Genomic DNA, 16888 nt, shown 5'->3' with positions numbered 1-16888 from the left:
AAATCCTAACGTACATGAAACGCTCCATTATAGTGCGAACGATTATGAGAAGAATTTTCTGCTATTATTCATGACCAAAATCATAGTGGAAAGGCGTTATTCAGTTATAACTAGATCAAAAACAAATTGGTTTCCATAGTAAAGGATTTATCATTAATCATGTGCACTTAGAATGATCTGTAACAAGCTAAAGAAAAATAAAAGACGTAACAGTTGGTTTTATTATTTTGTCCGTCACATACGACGGGGGATCCAACCACTTCACGTAATTTTTTCTACTATTCTTAAGCCGTTTTATTATTCTAGGGTAAATTTGCATACCACAGAGGCACGTACACCTAAACTGACTGCGTCTGCAATTTGATTACTCCGTGGCGATTGCGAATATACTATACGAAAACATGAAAATTTACATCAATTTAACAAAAGTATCGAAAACAACAAAAATTAATTTTTTTAATGGCTGACAATCATATTATTTTATGAATCATAAACTGAGAAATGTTAAAAAACTACATTTGAAGATATACTAGCTCGTTAGAAGAACTGATATAAAACTAAAGGAAAAAGCAAAGTAAATCAACATATCTGATATCCTCGAGAAAAAAAAAGGAAATCAATTCAAAATTGGGAGAGACTAAAATAATAGAGTAGAACAGACACCTCGAAGAAAACAGGAAAAGAGGAGGATCAGATAATAGTTAAAGAAGAACCATCACTAAAGAATACGGTAAAATAAGACTAAGACGGATAAAATCAAATACAAAACAAGTGATAGAGAAGAGTAGAAAGCCACCAGGAGCGTCTAAAACTCCACTTTTCCTTTTTAGAACTTAATATTACTTTACCGTTAATGTCTCTAAAGCCGCCAGACTATGTTTAAAGTGAAACTCGATTTTAATATGCTTCGATCGAAGTAGGCATAAGAGATCAGGTTGTCTAAGGCGCAACCTTGATTAAATCGTTAAAACATTTACGATAGCAATCGATTGAGCGTAATAAATGATATTATGTCAACTTAAATACGAAAATTCAATTACATGCTTATTATATCTACTCTGAAATTAAGAGAATTGATCAAACAAGAGGTGTGTACGTGTGTACTCTAGAGCGGTTTTCGCTTGCTGAGAAAATTGCAGTTTATGATACTTACAATTAATTATGCGGTTTAAATGATTATGATGGAACATATTTAGTACAATATTTGTAAACAATAGGGATGTTGACTATTTTTGAAAAGTATTTTAAACCGTAAATAAAAACAAAATTAGCCCAAAATATTTATTTTTTTTACAGCTAACGCTTTAAAAATGGTATATTTTACTTTCTGTATGAAATTTCGCTCCAAAACGCTGATAGTTGTCACGTTACCGTTTTGACCTCACATGTTCCCAACACACGTAAACAGTTGATATAAAGTTTTTTGGTAAATTTTGTAATAAATAATGAATTCTGATGATAATAATAAAAATACACCTTGATTATGTTTGGAATATTATTTTTCGTGATTACCATTGTTTTTGTTTTCTTTGCATTAATTTTAAAATTATATTTTTCACAATCGTTCACTACCAGGTTCAATAGATTTTACCTTCTTGATCTTTAGTAAATTGCCATAAAATTATTTTTTAAAAATATTTGATAAATCGATAAAAAATATTTCAATATAATATTGACGGCATCGGCATTACCGAAAAAAGCACCTGATCTAGATGAAATTTCAAACAGAGCTCTAAAATATCTGCCAGCGAGGGCAATTGTATTTTTAACAAACATAACAAATGCGTTACTTAGATACAGGCTCTTCCCAAACCGATGGAAGGAAGCCCATGTTATTATGATTAAAAGGCCAGGAAAAAACCACACGTGTTCGCAAAACTACAGGCCGATAAGCTTACGTCCAGCAGTCAGCAAAACTGTAGAAAGAGTCATACTAAGCAGACTCCAATCAGAAACAGATAGGTAATGAATAGTTTCAGAAGCTCAGTTTGGACTCCGAGCAGAACGCCAGAGAACTAAAGACTAACAGAGTACATAACAGCTGTATTCAACGACAACGAATATACAGGAGCAGCCTTCCTGGACGTAAGCAAAGCCTTCGACAGAGTCTGGCATGAAGGACTAACTTACAAAATGAGAAGCTATGGATACAGCGGAGCCATGGCAGGGCTAATCTCATCGTACCGGGAGGCCGGAGGTTTAGCTGTAAACAAAGCTGTAGACAACTTACAGACAGCATTGGATAACATAGAAGAATAGAATATCCAATGGAAAATAGCCATCAACTCAGAAAAAATTCAAGCAGTCATGTTTAAATAGAGAAGAGAAACTCCAGATGAACAGCTTACAGTACAAAACAATCCACTTAAAAGGAAAAGAGAAGCAAAATACCTAGAAGTCACAATGGATCAAGGACTAACCTTCACGCAACATGTGGACCAAACCATCCAAAAAACAACCACAGCCAGAGCAGTAATAAGAGGACTCATAGGTCGAAAAAGCAAATTAAGACTAAAAACGAAAATAAGACTGATAAACAGCATCATACTTCCAATAATAACATACGCATCTCTCGCATGAAGACACATAAGAGTAAATCACACAAAAAGAGGATACAAGCAGCACAAAGTGTGCTTTCAGTGTATCGAGCTACTGAGAAAATGGATAAAAGGTACACCTAGCTCTTTACCATTCGGCATTCCTATGGTATAGAGGGAACCAAAAAACCATGGTCACCACTGTTACTTTGGCTCCTTAGATGTTAAGCGTTTCAATTCGAAAAATAAACATAGAATTCAGTATCCTGACTGACCATCTGCTAAACGACCCGTCCTTCATGGATCAGGAATTCCTATTCCTCTAACTATCATCATCAGATAAAAGTTCGAACAAAAAAAATCGATATAGACGAATTCAATCCTGATATAGACCAACCTTAACAGTTCCAACAGACCAACCTTAACCCTCGGAAAAGAGGGTTCACTATAAAGAAGTACTCATGAAATATCCATGTTTTTGAGGCAGCAGTATGAATTTACAAAGTATCCATGTTTTTTGTGCAAGTGGCGCAGTCGAGTTCCAAAATTAGTTCTTTTTAGTATACTAAACATAAACTCCCCTACGCATAAAGTTAGGATTAATGAAGCAATTTGTCAAAGTTTTAAATAAACAAGGTGACTGGTTTTAATATATGTGCAACAAATTGCCTGTTCTTTCTGAAGATAAATTTAAAAAAGGAATTTTGCAGGCCCTGTAGTTCTTTCGTAGAAGTCTACAAACATAAATATATTGTAGCCAACATGGTCGAAAATTATAAAAAACTGGGATACAATATAAGCGTTAAACTTCATTTTCTGGAATTCCACGTTGACTATTTTCCCGAAATTACTATTGGACCCTGAAGAGAGACATGCTCACAAAAAGAAAATTACAAAACGCAGTTTTAAAGGAAAAAAAAGAACGATATTATTCAAAAAGACTAACGATTCTCTAACGTAGACTATACTTCATTATTTTTTAAAAACAACTGAATTCTGCAGTGTAATTTTTTATTATAGTTCTCAATATTTTCTCAATAAGTCGTTTTGGCAGTTTCTATGAAAAATTTCAAACACACTTTTATTTTACTCGCACCCATCATGGATGAATAGATTCGCAGACATTTACAAAACGTCTTGAACGGCAAAAAATCATCATAGGAGATAACTTTTTCTCACATTTATCACCGATAAGGTGATATCTTTATGCGATCAAAACAATGTGGGCTTTATATGTTTGGTCAAAAACTCAACACATTTGACCCAACCACTTAATGTCGGTTTTTTCCGTCCCTTTCAGATGGCTTGAAGGGAAACTCTTAGTGATTGGAAAAACTGTCACCCTACATTAACCACAATAGATAACAAAGATTTTCCAAACTTGTTAAACACTCCCCTTAAGCACATGGACAAAAAAAACAGCCGACGAAAACAGCGCTATAAAACGAATTATTGTTTCCTCCTTTGTAGCCACCGGAATTTACCCTTTCTCCCCTGAGAAACTTTCAAATAAGTTGCCTAGAGAAGATTAAGAAAGCCAATCGACAACCTTTTGGTACACTATCTAAAGGAGAAAAGATATTCAGCTGCACCACCCAGGCAAAATATTAAGCGAAACGTCTAACTTGGATGAGTCTGACAATAATTATGGGGTTAAATGTTTTGCCTATAACAAGGATAACATCAAAGAAGGAGTTTTTCTGGTATTAAAGGTATTGGGAGAAAGAAGGAAGAAGCAATACTATCGACATGTTGCTAAAATTTAAAAAACCAATGAAAAGGACCTAGCCTAGACGTTGTAGGATATAAATATATAAACATGATAAATTTTCTGTTGAAGTGGTATTCTGATATTAAACTTAATGTACATAATATCTAGGGTGCTCGGTAAAAAGAGTATAAGTCAAAAATGGTCAAAATATTATTTTTGCCGAATAAGATTATAAAGGACTATATCTTTACCTTGGTATCAATAGGACAAGTCAATATGCAAATATAAATTAAATTAAATTATTTGGTCTTTTTAGTACAACTAGTTAAATGAACTTTAAATTTGGTAAAAACAGTTTATGTCAACGTATACTGTTTCTATACTTCAAGTTTGTGGAACTATTCTTGGCTCTAATAGTATATGTCGACATGTAGATGATTATAGTGACGAGGATAAAAACTATATGCCGGATAGTAGTGACTCTAGCAGCTGTTGAAGAGAAAATAGAATCTATTCCAAATTTTAGGTCTGAAAATAAAGAGAGGAGATCAAAATCAGGTAATACCAGTTTTGATTCCAATATTGAAGGAGTTTATTTACGAAAAAAAAAAAGAACGGAACGTAAAAGAAATCGAAACTTTAGAAAAGCTTATGTAACAGCAAAAAATAAGGTAAAACTTCACGCTGCATGAAAAAACTTGAAGCCTGTAGAAATAAATGCAATAACAAAATTTCAGAAGATATACAAAAAAAGCTATTCGATGAATATTGGTCTATTGGATGATCACAACAAACGTGTTGCATATATTGTTGGCCTTATAGACTCTGAACTACCTAAAACCACAAGAAAAAGGACTTTAGATCAGGATAAAGAAAAAGTTCGAAAAGTGACTCATGTTTTTCATTTAAAGGTGAATGGCGCTAAAATTCAAGTTTGTAAAAAATGTTTTATGAACACATTTGATGAGACAAATATGTTTATTACACTGGCTCTTACAAATAGGGATTCAATTACTTCAGCAAGAATAACTGATGACCAGGGAGGTCGTGTACCTTCTGCTAACAAGCATAATAAAGAAACTATTCTAATCTTCAGAAAATGTACAAATTATACTGTGAAGAAAATTAATCACCTGTCTTAGACCTATCTATGAAAGAAAGTTCCATAAAATGAACATTTCATTTAGAAAACCCAAAGTAGATACGTGCCATAAATGAAATGTGCTGAAGCTGAGTAATAAACTCAAAGTTACTGAAAGTCAAGTTGATAAAACTAAAATAAAAGACGAGATAAGTATTCGTCATATTGCTGCAGACAATGCATATGTTATGAAGAGCAACGATACAGAAAAAGCAAAATATGATAGTACTTTTAGATGCCTCACTTTTTACTTGCAGCATTGTCTCCCAACTCCATACGTAAATTCTTCTGTTACCTTATACTAAAGACAGTTATGGACATTAACCTAACTATTCATGAGAATGGAGAAGGAAGAGTAACATGTTACATGTGGCACGAAGGCGAAGGGGGAAGGGGAGGTTACAATACAGCTACATGTATTTATAAAGAATTATTATCACTACCACCACATGTTTCCAAAGTAGTCTTATACTTGGATACATGCGGTGGTCAGAACAAAAATTCACATGCTGCTATATGATGTTTTTAGTAGCAATGCAAAATAACATTAATTTAGAAGTTATTGACCATAAATTGGTGGTGAGTGGACACAGTCATATGGAGTGCGATATTGTTGATGGATCGAAAAGAAAAAAAAAGGTTAAGTGTTCCAATTAGCCATCCGCACGACTGGTATCAGCTTGAGAGAAGTACAGGAAAAGAGAAGAAATTCAATGTTGTAAAACTTTACCATGGTGATTTCTTAAACTTTTCAGATCTTATGAAAAGTAGCTGTCTAATGCATAAAAAAAACAAGAGGAAATCCTTTCAATTGGTTTAATGTGAACTGGTTTCGTTATACAAGAAAAAAGGGAATGATTCTTTATAAAACATCCCTTGATGAAAAAGAGGCATTTCTGACGTTAAGTGTAATACGTAGAGGACAAACTAATGCTAGGTTGGTACCTAGCAATTTGTATAAAAGCGCTCTTGCTATATCACCGCACAATAAAAAGGATATTTTGGATCTTCTTCCTCTAATAAGTCCAGTATTTCACGATTTTTATAAAAATTTAAAGACAACTGATGCTGCTGATGGGATTCCAGATGATAAAGATTCATCTGATGCAGAGAAATACTTTTCTCCATTAAGAGACGTAGCCGTTGGTCTGCCGAAACCGTATTAACATTATTCCGTATGTTTTTTTTAATAAATATTGCATAAATATATTTCATTTATTTATTTTTTAATAAACAACAGCTTTTTCGGGCTGAACAAAATAGTATAAGTCATCTGGTACGTATGGTCCAAATAATGTAAGTCACATTTTTTTTGGAATTTCCATTTATTTAAAAAAATATATCTACCTACTTTGTTCAAGATTAGTATTTACAAAGTAAAATAGGTAAATATATCAATTCTGTGTACTATGATTTAGGAGCTATGACAATTAATTAGCTTCAGAACAAAATTATTTATCGTCTTTTGCTTCTCCTGAAAAGTTGACTAAATTGACTTATTTTACCGAGCACCCTAGATATATTCAAAGATGTGTAAAATTATGTATTTTGGTGTTTTACATTGCAGTACTAGCCCAACTGTGTCGAATTAGCATATTTTTGTTTTTTGTGTGAATAAAATGAATCTGTAGAACAGCAAGTTGTGGTTTAAATTGTAAGGTTCAATTTCGCCCCAGTATTCATTTTTCGGAATGCTTACATTTTTTGAAAAATATTTATAACGTGGAGTGAACATGATCGGCCGGCATTACATATGCTATTTTCATTTACTCAAAAAGGGGTGATCAATTTCGCCCCATTCAGGGTATGAAATTGTTCATCCAGTTGTTTGCATTTATTAGTCAAAATCTTAATCAAAACAAATTTTTTTATGAAGAACTATTTAACATAGATCTTGTTGAATCATACTAATAAAAAGCATGTATTGAATTTTACAATTTACTAACATATTTTTGAATACATAATTTTAGAGTGATCATTTTCACCCCATTTTACGGTATTTCAAAAGTGACACGATTCAAACTCAAAAAAACACTCTTTTTTATTCTAAAATCGTCAAGGCTTGCTTAGATTACACGTATCAATAAAACATGAAATAAGAGTCCATTGCTCCAAAAATTTCTCTTTTATTAAAAAAATATTATGTCCCTATTTCTGTGTGCTGTAAAATTATCTACTGAAAGCAAATATTTCAAATACCTTTTCCAATTTCAGATAAATACATACTGATATTTTAAAACTAAAAATAAACAACGAGTGTAATGGATATGAGGGTACAAAGGTAATAATAATAAAAAACATTTTCAATTCGTTATGCCCTGTCACAGGCATATTGGACCACACCGATAGTGGTAGTTATAAATATTGTGTAAGTTTTGACCATTAACTACACTCTCGTCTTGCTACAACATAATAATTTTGTGCTAATGTGCAATAAATGTGATTAAAAAGTTCCGAGAGTCGCATTTTAATCCTTTTGTAGAACGTAAATGATGGGAATTTAGTTAGCAGCTTTCCTAAGTGAAATCTCGCTGAATTTGGGATGTTAAGTGTTCGGATTGCAGATTATCTAAGATTTACTAGGATTCGAAACATTTTAACTTGGATTTATTGACTATATCTTTCTCACGAGAATATATAGAGGTGCACGATTTGATGTAAATTCCAAAGGTGCTAGTTCTAGTTTCTAAGAGACACGATTTCATCAATAGACAGATTCATTTAAATAAAAAAACATTTGAATAGAAACAAATTATTTTATATATATCAATATTTTTAAGAGTAGAGTAGAGTAGAGTAAATTTTTATTTGCATAAATTTTTAAACATAATTGAGCAAATAACGTCACATTATTCATTACAGATTAAAAAAAAACATATATATTGACATTACATATTTAAAATATATTAACATTACAAATTAAATATGCTGATCAAGGAGAAGGATAGGCCAGGTACTCCGCCACAGTGTAGGGCTCAATGTCAACTAGGTGTTGAAAAACCTTTCTTTTAAAAGCTCTATAGTGCGTTTCCTGTTGAATGTCAGATGGTAGACTATTATAAAATTTAACACACGCATACAAAGGACTTCTCTCTGTTATAGACAATCTGTGAAGTGGCAAATTCAAATTAAGGCTTCTTGTATTATATTCATGATTGGGAAGCAGGTGACAATACAAAGAAAAATTTTTAAAAAGGAACATAATACATTCAAATATATAGATGGCTGAGAAAGTGAATATATTGAGTGATTTGAATCGGCCTCTACAGGATTCTCCCACCTTCAATCCTAAGATCACACGGACTGCCTTTTTTTGGACTATAAAGACAGTTCAGCTATCTACTGCAGCACCCTAGAAGATTACCCCATATCGCATAATAGAATAAAAGTTTGCATAATATACTGATAGTAAAATCCCCTGGTCTAGATAGCTCTTTAACACCCTTAATGAGTAGCAGGCTCTATTTAGTTTTTTTGTCGTATTTTGTATTTGTTCCCCCCAATTCAGATTCTGGTCAATATGAATACCAAGAAATTTAACTGATGTAGCAGGTTCCGTGTTTTGTGATAGGAAATTAATTGTATCTGGAAACTGCTCTCGTGATTGGCTGGTTCTAAAGTAGACAAAAACTGTCTTATCAGTATTAAGCAACAACCGATTTCCACTGAACCACTGTTCAGCCTTGCTTAGAATTTGCTCTGCCACTGTGAGGAGTGTTTCTAAAGTTTTTTCCCAGAAAAGCACATTTGAGTCATCAGCGAAATTTACAAAATTTGAGGAACTACTAACCACCGCATTTGGAAGGTCGTTTATGTAGACCCCTGGACACTCCCCTATGGTTTAAACATTAGACATAAATAATTTGAACATAAACATAAATGATTTTTTATCGTCTTCCTTTGCTTTTCTTTTCTAAGCCGGTTTAACTTCACTAACCCTTTCAGTGCCGGTTTTTTTTACAGCAAACGAAAAAATATTTTTTGCCTAAAATATACTTAAAACAGTTCATATGACACTTTTTTGACATTAAAAAATATATAACATGTATATATACAAAAAATTATTATGGGTTCATTTGTACCCAAAAGTACATGAAACATAAAAAAGCAATTTCTTTCCTTTTGAAGGCACAAATGGGACATTGCACTTCTGACATTTCCATTTTGATTTTCCTTTACAACCAAGGTTTTTGCATCTTAAAGGTAAAAGTAGCTGTGGGTGCTCTGGAAAATGTCCAATATTATCAAATTCCACCTCAGTAAGAGGTCTAATTTCAATGTTTTGGCATTTTGCAGCTACTGCTTCACTAGATGTATCGCTTGAAGGTCTTCCTTGTTTTTGGTTATTAAAAGAGTTGACTTTTATGAGGGCTTCAACAACTTTCATTTTAAAGTGTAGAAGGTCCATGATATCTTTTTGTGGAATTCCTAAAGTATGCATGTCTCGTTTATACTCTAACCAAGAGTTTGTTAGGGCCATGTCAAGTGCATGAAAGATTAGTCGAACAGTCCACTTTCTGCAATGATTTTTTATTCTGTAAAACGCAATAAGAGCGTCTGTTTTATCTATGCCACCCATGGACTTATTATACTTTTGTATAACTTCGGGTCTACTTACGTCAATGAAACATTTTGTTTTTTTATTCCAACGTTTTGCAACATTTTCTGTACCAACCCCAAAGAAGTTGGATACCATTATCACTGGTTTATTATCTAACCATCTTATATACTAAAACGCTAAGCCCTTTTCTTGTCCACCACTTTACTCAAAAACCATATTAGATAATTAAAATATTTTTTCGGAATATTATTAGTATTACGTATAAGATTGTCAAGATATACTTTTGGTACAAAAATTCACTTCCGGTTTTGAGATGACCGGAAGTTAAAATTTACTTTAAGTTTTAGACCCCACAATGTATATATGGATCGAAAGGTCTCGTCGAGACGAATCTAAATATATACTTGCGGTTGCGATCCGACACCGGAAGTGACCCGAAACGCGCATAAAACGTCAAGATAGAGCAAATCTGACACCGGATTCGTGATCAGCATGCTAAATTAACTGCTAAATGATATCCTTGTCGACATTTGATGAACTAAAAATTGCATTCCGGTTTTGAGGTCGACTTCCGGTTTCGTTTTTATTAGTCAAATCGATAGGGAATTCAACGTAGAGTTCAAAAATGTAAGTTCACGAAATTATCATTTATAATTTTTGAGTTATTGATAAAAATATTTTTACTTCCGGTCATTGTATATATTCCATATTTTTCTCGCAAAATAAAAATTTCATTTAAAAAACTCGGTGTCGAGTTGGTCCGCTAGTATGGTTACTACAATTCTATCAGAAGAGATAATTTGTTCCGATGATCCTCTCTCGTTTTTTGAAAAATCTTTTACATCAGTTAGAGGTGGTTTAAAAAATCAATTGATTCTCGCGGTACCACCAACAAGTATTGATTTTTGGTTGAGAATTTGTAAAAGGTTATAGCACGTAAAATAATTGTCACAGTACAATCCATGCTTATTAGGTTCAAGTACCTTTGATAATTGCAATACGATAGCTGCACGCGGTTTATATTTTAAATAAGAAGATTCTATTTCTGCGGTACTACCTTGATAGATTAGAAAATTGTAAATCAATCCACTTTCACCACCTAATAAATACAGTTTTGCTCCCCATGGATTGGGTTTGTTTTTGATATTTTGCTTTCTAGACAATCTCCCTTTGAAGGGCATGATTTGTTCGTCTATGCAAATATTTGTTTCTATTTACACTTCTCTACATCGCTTTAGGACTGATTTAAAAACTGGTCGAGCTTTCCAAGTTTGTCGTTGCTCTGTTTAGGTTCGAGATTGTCAACACAATGTAAGTGGGTGCGAAGTTTGGAAAAACGATTCAATGTCATTGTATCTGGAAAAATATCAATGTTTAAAGATTTGTCTCAATGCATTCGCAGTCATGGAACTTTTGGACAGCCTGTTAGAATACTAAGGCAAAAAAACGATTTTATTTCGTGCAGGTTACATGGCACAAATTTCTCAATTCTAGTTTGCAAAGCATAGATATTCGTGTATTGAACGAAATGTTTTAATAAACTTTCGGGAAAATATCTCAGAAGATATGTAACTGAATATTTCTCAGGTTTTCTTGGTTCATTTTTTAGAGCTAAATGAATTTGCCACCCACAATTTATGACTTTTTTAATTATAATTATTTTGGAGTTATTTTGTTATCATTATGTCATATTGACACTTACATTTTGTTTACCTATGATTAATCAGGGTTCTTAGCGTCTTCTTTAGCGAAGATTGTGCGAAAGCCGTTGCTCTGGTTGAAGATGGGCGAAATTATGAATATGTGGCTATTATAGAGTAGTACTATACACTCATCGCTCTACCATCCAAAAGGTAGTGAAATATTTTATACGAACTGGAACAAACAAGCCTAAAGCGGTAAGTGGCAGGAAGCGCAAAACTACCGCTTTAGATGATCATTTTATACGAGTCAACGCTTTGCGGGATCGTCATTTAACAGCGGTGCAAACAAGAAATCAGCTTCAAGAGGTTCGAGGCAATAATGTAAGTGTATTTACAATTCGTCGAAGATTACATGAATTTGGCTTGCAAAATTGCAGACCAGCAACTGGGCCCAAATTAATTCCATGGGACATACAATTTTCCAGGGAACATTTACATTGGAATTTAGAGGTCGCGAAATCGCACCAGCCTCAATTAACGAACTTCGCTTGGCTCTAGAAGAGGAAATGCAAAACATCCAGCTGTTCCTGTTTGATCTCCATGTTAGAAGGTGTACTGTTCGTTTATACAATTTTTTATACAGTGTGTAAAAGCCAAATGGAATAATAAAATAAGCCAAAAAATCCGGAAACACGTCAAATTTAAATTATAACTTGACATTCTTTAACGTGAAAATGCAACCCCTACCTTCAACCCCCTTAGAATGACAGGTACAACCCCCAATTTTTAAAATAGGAAGTATAGGTTTGTGATATATCGTTTGAAAGGTCTTTTCATTCTCCATTCAAAAATGTTGTCGCTTTCAAGATTATTAAGATTAATTAAGATAAAATAAATTAAAATCATATGGTTACCGAAATTCGCTACAATACAATCAAAAACTAAAATGTAATGCAAAACGTAATAAAATGTAAAACACGAAAAAAACTATGAATGTTAATGAAGTAGATGTTCAAAATGTTCACCGCGAACGTCTTGGCAACATCCTAGTCTCAAATAAAACTGTCTTCTAACATTATTTAACATAACAGGCGTGATCGACCTAATCGCAAGCGTTATTCGTTCTTTTAAGTCATTTAAATCAGAAGGTTTAGTTTTGTACACATGGCTCTTCACATATCCCCATAAAAAGAAATCTAATAGTGTAAGATCAGGTGATTGCGCTGGCCATTCAATCGATCCTCGCCTCCCTATCCACCGATTGGGAAATATTGTATCGAGGTACTGCCGGACTTTAAGTTGGTAATGTGGTGGTGCTTCATCCTGCTGAAACCATATCGTATTCGCTGGAACTTGAGGGTTTCCTGGATCAGGATATAAATTTGCCAACGTTGGAATGACATCATTTTGAAGTAGTGCCAAATAATTGTTGCCATTTAAGTTGCCCTCAATGAAAAAGGGACCAATGATATTGTTTCCTACAATCCCTACCCAAACATTAACCTTTTGAGGGTATTGAGTGTGTTCTTCTCTCATCCAATGAGGATTTTCCGTGGCCCAGTAGCGACAATTTTGCCGATTAGCATGACCGTTAAGTGAAAAAGTACACTCATCAGAAAACATAACGTCTTCTAATTGGATAATATTGTTATCCAACATGTCCATCATTTGCGCACAAAAAAAAGTTCTCCTATCAAAATCGTCTTCCATGAGCTCCTGACTAGGTATCATCTTATAGGAATGCAATTTATTTTCTTTTAATATGTTTACTATCGATGTATGGCTGTGTTCGGGTGTTATCTCCGTAACCAATCATTTGTAAAACTGTTATTTTATGCATTTCCGTTAATCTAACCATTTTTCAGAATTGAATTGAACGAACTTTTTACTGAAATTAAAATACTGACAACTTAAATAAAACAGTTTACTAATGCGTGTTACAATAACGTTGCCACGGAAATTCTTTAAAGTTTTTTATTGGTTACCATCTAAAAACTACATTGCTATGGTTTTTGTTCACTTTCTCATTATCAAGACCTAAACGGGAAATAAGTTTTGAGTATATTTTAGCTAATTTCGGTAACCACATCATTTTAATTTATTTTATCTTAATTAATCTTAATAAACTTGAAAGCGACAACATTTTTGAATGAAGAATGAAAAGACCTTTCAAACGATATATCACAAGCCTATACTTCCTATTTTAAAAATTGGGGGTTGTACCTGTCCTTCTAAGGGGGTTGAAGGTAGGGGTTGCATTTTCACGTTAAAGAATGTCAAGTTATAATTTAAATTTGACGTGTTTCGGGATTTTTTATAAATATGTACAGTAACCTAAATAATGAATTTATTCCATTTGGCTTTTACACACTGTATATTTTTGTTCTTTGCAACTTTTATAAAAGCTGACTTAGTTCTGATCATTAAAAAAAACTAAACGTATGTTTCCTGAGTTGAACTTATGCTTCAATTCTATCTTCTTATAGCAGCAAATTATTGTAACTTGTTCTTTGTAATTTCCTCTATCGATGTTAACTGATTGATTTACTTTAAATGAACAATCGTCTTCAATAAAGGATGAAGTAGCAAGATGTTTGTTTTTTATTCATATACATATTATATGTATATTCATATACGTATTCAATACACTTATTTTATTTTCATAGTTTTAAACAGTTAAATGAAAAATTTTCATTGCAATTCCTATTTCTATACGCAATGTGTTCTTAGGTGCTTAGGTACATAAAAACATCTGTTGGAATGGAATAAGATCGCGCGACTGAAAATATGTGTTTCCGAGAATCACAGCGACGGTACGTAAATAAGGAACCTCTTACCATGTCGCATACGCATCCACCACACATTAACCTATTCTGAGAAAAAATTACGTAGCAGCAAAAAACGAATTGATGTTCCCTTCAACACGACAATTACCATTGCTCAAAAACAAAGTCGAACTTTTGGCTAATATGGTAGGGCACGTACTGTCGTGTACACCTTGTATAAGAGGTGCTGAGCTGCGGTAGATCGTCAACTTTATGGGAAAAAACGGAAAATGCCGACTTTGATCTAAACGGAATCGAATCATCCTGGTATGCACTCTCTTAACTGTTTTATAATTGTTTTCTTGGTTGATTAATAGTACGGTAAAATTGTTGCAAAGAAAGTTTGATTTTCCACGAATTTTCACTTTCTATTTAGCAAAAGAAACACGAGCGATATATAATATTTCATATAAACAAGACAGCTTTCTGTATCTAGTAATTTACGTTATGTTATGGTGATAATTGTGTTACAGTAAATTTTCACTCATCAACCAATTTGTTGAGCACCTAACCAATATGCAACCTCATTTATTAAGCAGTAGGAGGCAGTGGAGATTATCGCTAATTATGTCATCTTTGAATGACAGTTAAGTTTAAATGTTAGGTTGGAATTTAGTTATTTTTCACATGCATTTTCTACGTCTTGGCAAGTAATCCTTCGGCAAGTGAGTAAATGTATATACAAAGACAGGAACATTTAAAATTAATATTAAAAGACTCACCAAGCATATAAATACCCGTAAGCAGTAGTACCACCAAAACAAAGTAAATGTTTGTGAAAATGGAAAAGCGAGCAAAAAAGTAGGGATAATCATCAATGATGAGAATGAGCAATATATGCACAACAATTGTAGGGTAGGCAGAAATAGAATAGAACAAAATATAAGTATGGGCACACACAATTTTGAATGGGTGCCACCAAAGCTCACGATAATAACTTGAGCAGATATGGTTTCTCTGCACTACAAAAAATACTGAAATTAATAACGCTTATGGAATTTTCAAGAACCGAATATAGACAACAGTGATTAGCCCAGTCATAACATACGGCTCAGAAATCTGGTTTATCCCGAAACAAAAGGAACTACTACAAAGGCGTTTTAGTCCTGTAGTTCATAGAATAGCTGGGCAATATCAAATTAGAACATTTAAAGAATGGAAAAGCAGAGAAACACCAGAGTCTCAGTTGAGCAGAAAATGTGCAGAGGGTCCAGAAGGAACGGCTCATCAAATGGATATGGGAATCGGCAAGAGGTCTTAATGCAGACACAGACTCAGATGGAGAGATACCATCTTAAAAGATTTAAATGACATGGAAACATACCATTGAATAAAATATATGATGGACCGAAGTAAATCGAGGCAAATCGTACAGGCGGCAATACCCACATGCAAAATGTCTTCACAAACAAAATGTACATGATGGTCCATACTAATTCATTATAAAATAAGACATTTACTGTCATGTAAACAGGCTTAATATTTTCATGAGCTTTCTGATCAATATATGATCCAAGACAATTACGACACATAATTTATTCGTCACAACAATGCATCCAATATTTTTCAATTTTCATTTATCCCTAAACATTCAAATAATTAGAATACATTGTACTATTGTCAGCGACTGAGCAATAAGATGCAATGATAATTGTAAAATATTCTATATATTACAATTTAACAATGTAAGATATAAATCAATTTTATTATTTATTCAATATTCCAATGCTTACAATACAAACAAGTCATACCACATCAAACGTACATTTTATGGTATAACCAATAGCCACAAAACAAACACAGTCTCCCCGCAAAAGTATGTTTTATGTGATCAGTGATCACTCACGTAGGCGACGTAAAAGTAATAAATCTGTATTACCTGAAATACTAAACACTCATTTGCTTTTAAATGTCACAATAAAATTAAAAAAGTACGTACTTAAAGCGTAGACAGACCACCCAAAAAGATCATGTTTAATCCCTATTCCCAATATGAAATCACGAAAAATATTTAGCTACCATGGGGATTACGATTTAACTTGAAAAAAAAAATGCCCTTTTTATTTTGATTCCTTGCTATCTGCAATTTTAAAATGGTAATTTTTCATTTTAACATTGCATATGTATATAAGATGCGGTCTGTTTCGTTGAAAAATACATCTATTCAGGTTTATTAATTTATTTAAGGAATATTAATTATCGTTGAAAAAACAGAGGGTGACCCAATCATAATGATAAACTGTTGTGATTAATATAAAGCACCCCTTTTTAAAAAAGGATGTTTTTAAGATTGACATAATTAATGTAATAAAATCTTCATCGGAAGCCACCGAAAAAAAAAACGTTATTAGATCAAGCTTGGAATAAGCTTTCTTCAATTTTTGGATAAATAATCACTTCCCCACAAGAAATTTATATATAGGAGAGTTATTTGTCAATAATATTATAAAATTGGTATACAAAATCAAAT

Source organism: Diabrotica undecimpunctata, chromosome 5, assembly GCF_040954645.1.
Source record: "Diabrotica undecimpunctata isolate CICGRU chromosome 5, icDiaUnde3, whole genome shotgun sequence".
Taxonomy (NCBI): Eukaryota; Metazoa; Arthropoda; class Insecta; order Coleoptera; family Chrysomelidae; genus Diabrotica; species Diabrotica undecimpunctata.
The sequence above is the reverse complement of the archived record's forward strand: the minus strand, read 5'-3'. Positions refer to the sequence as shown.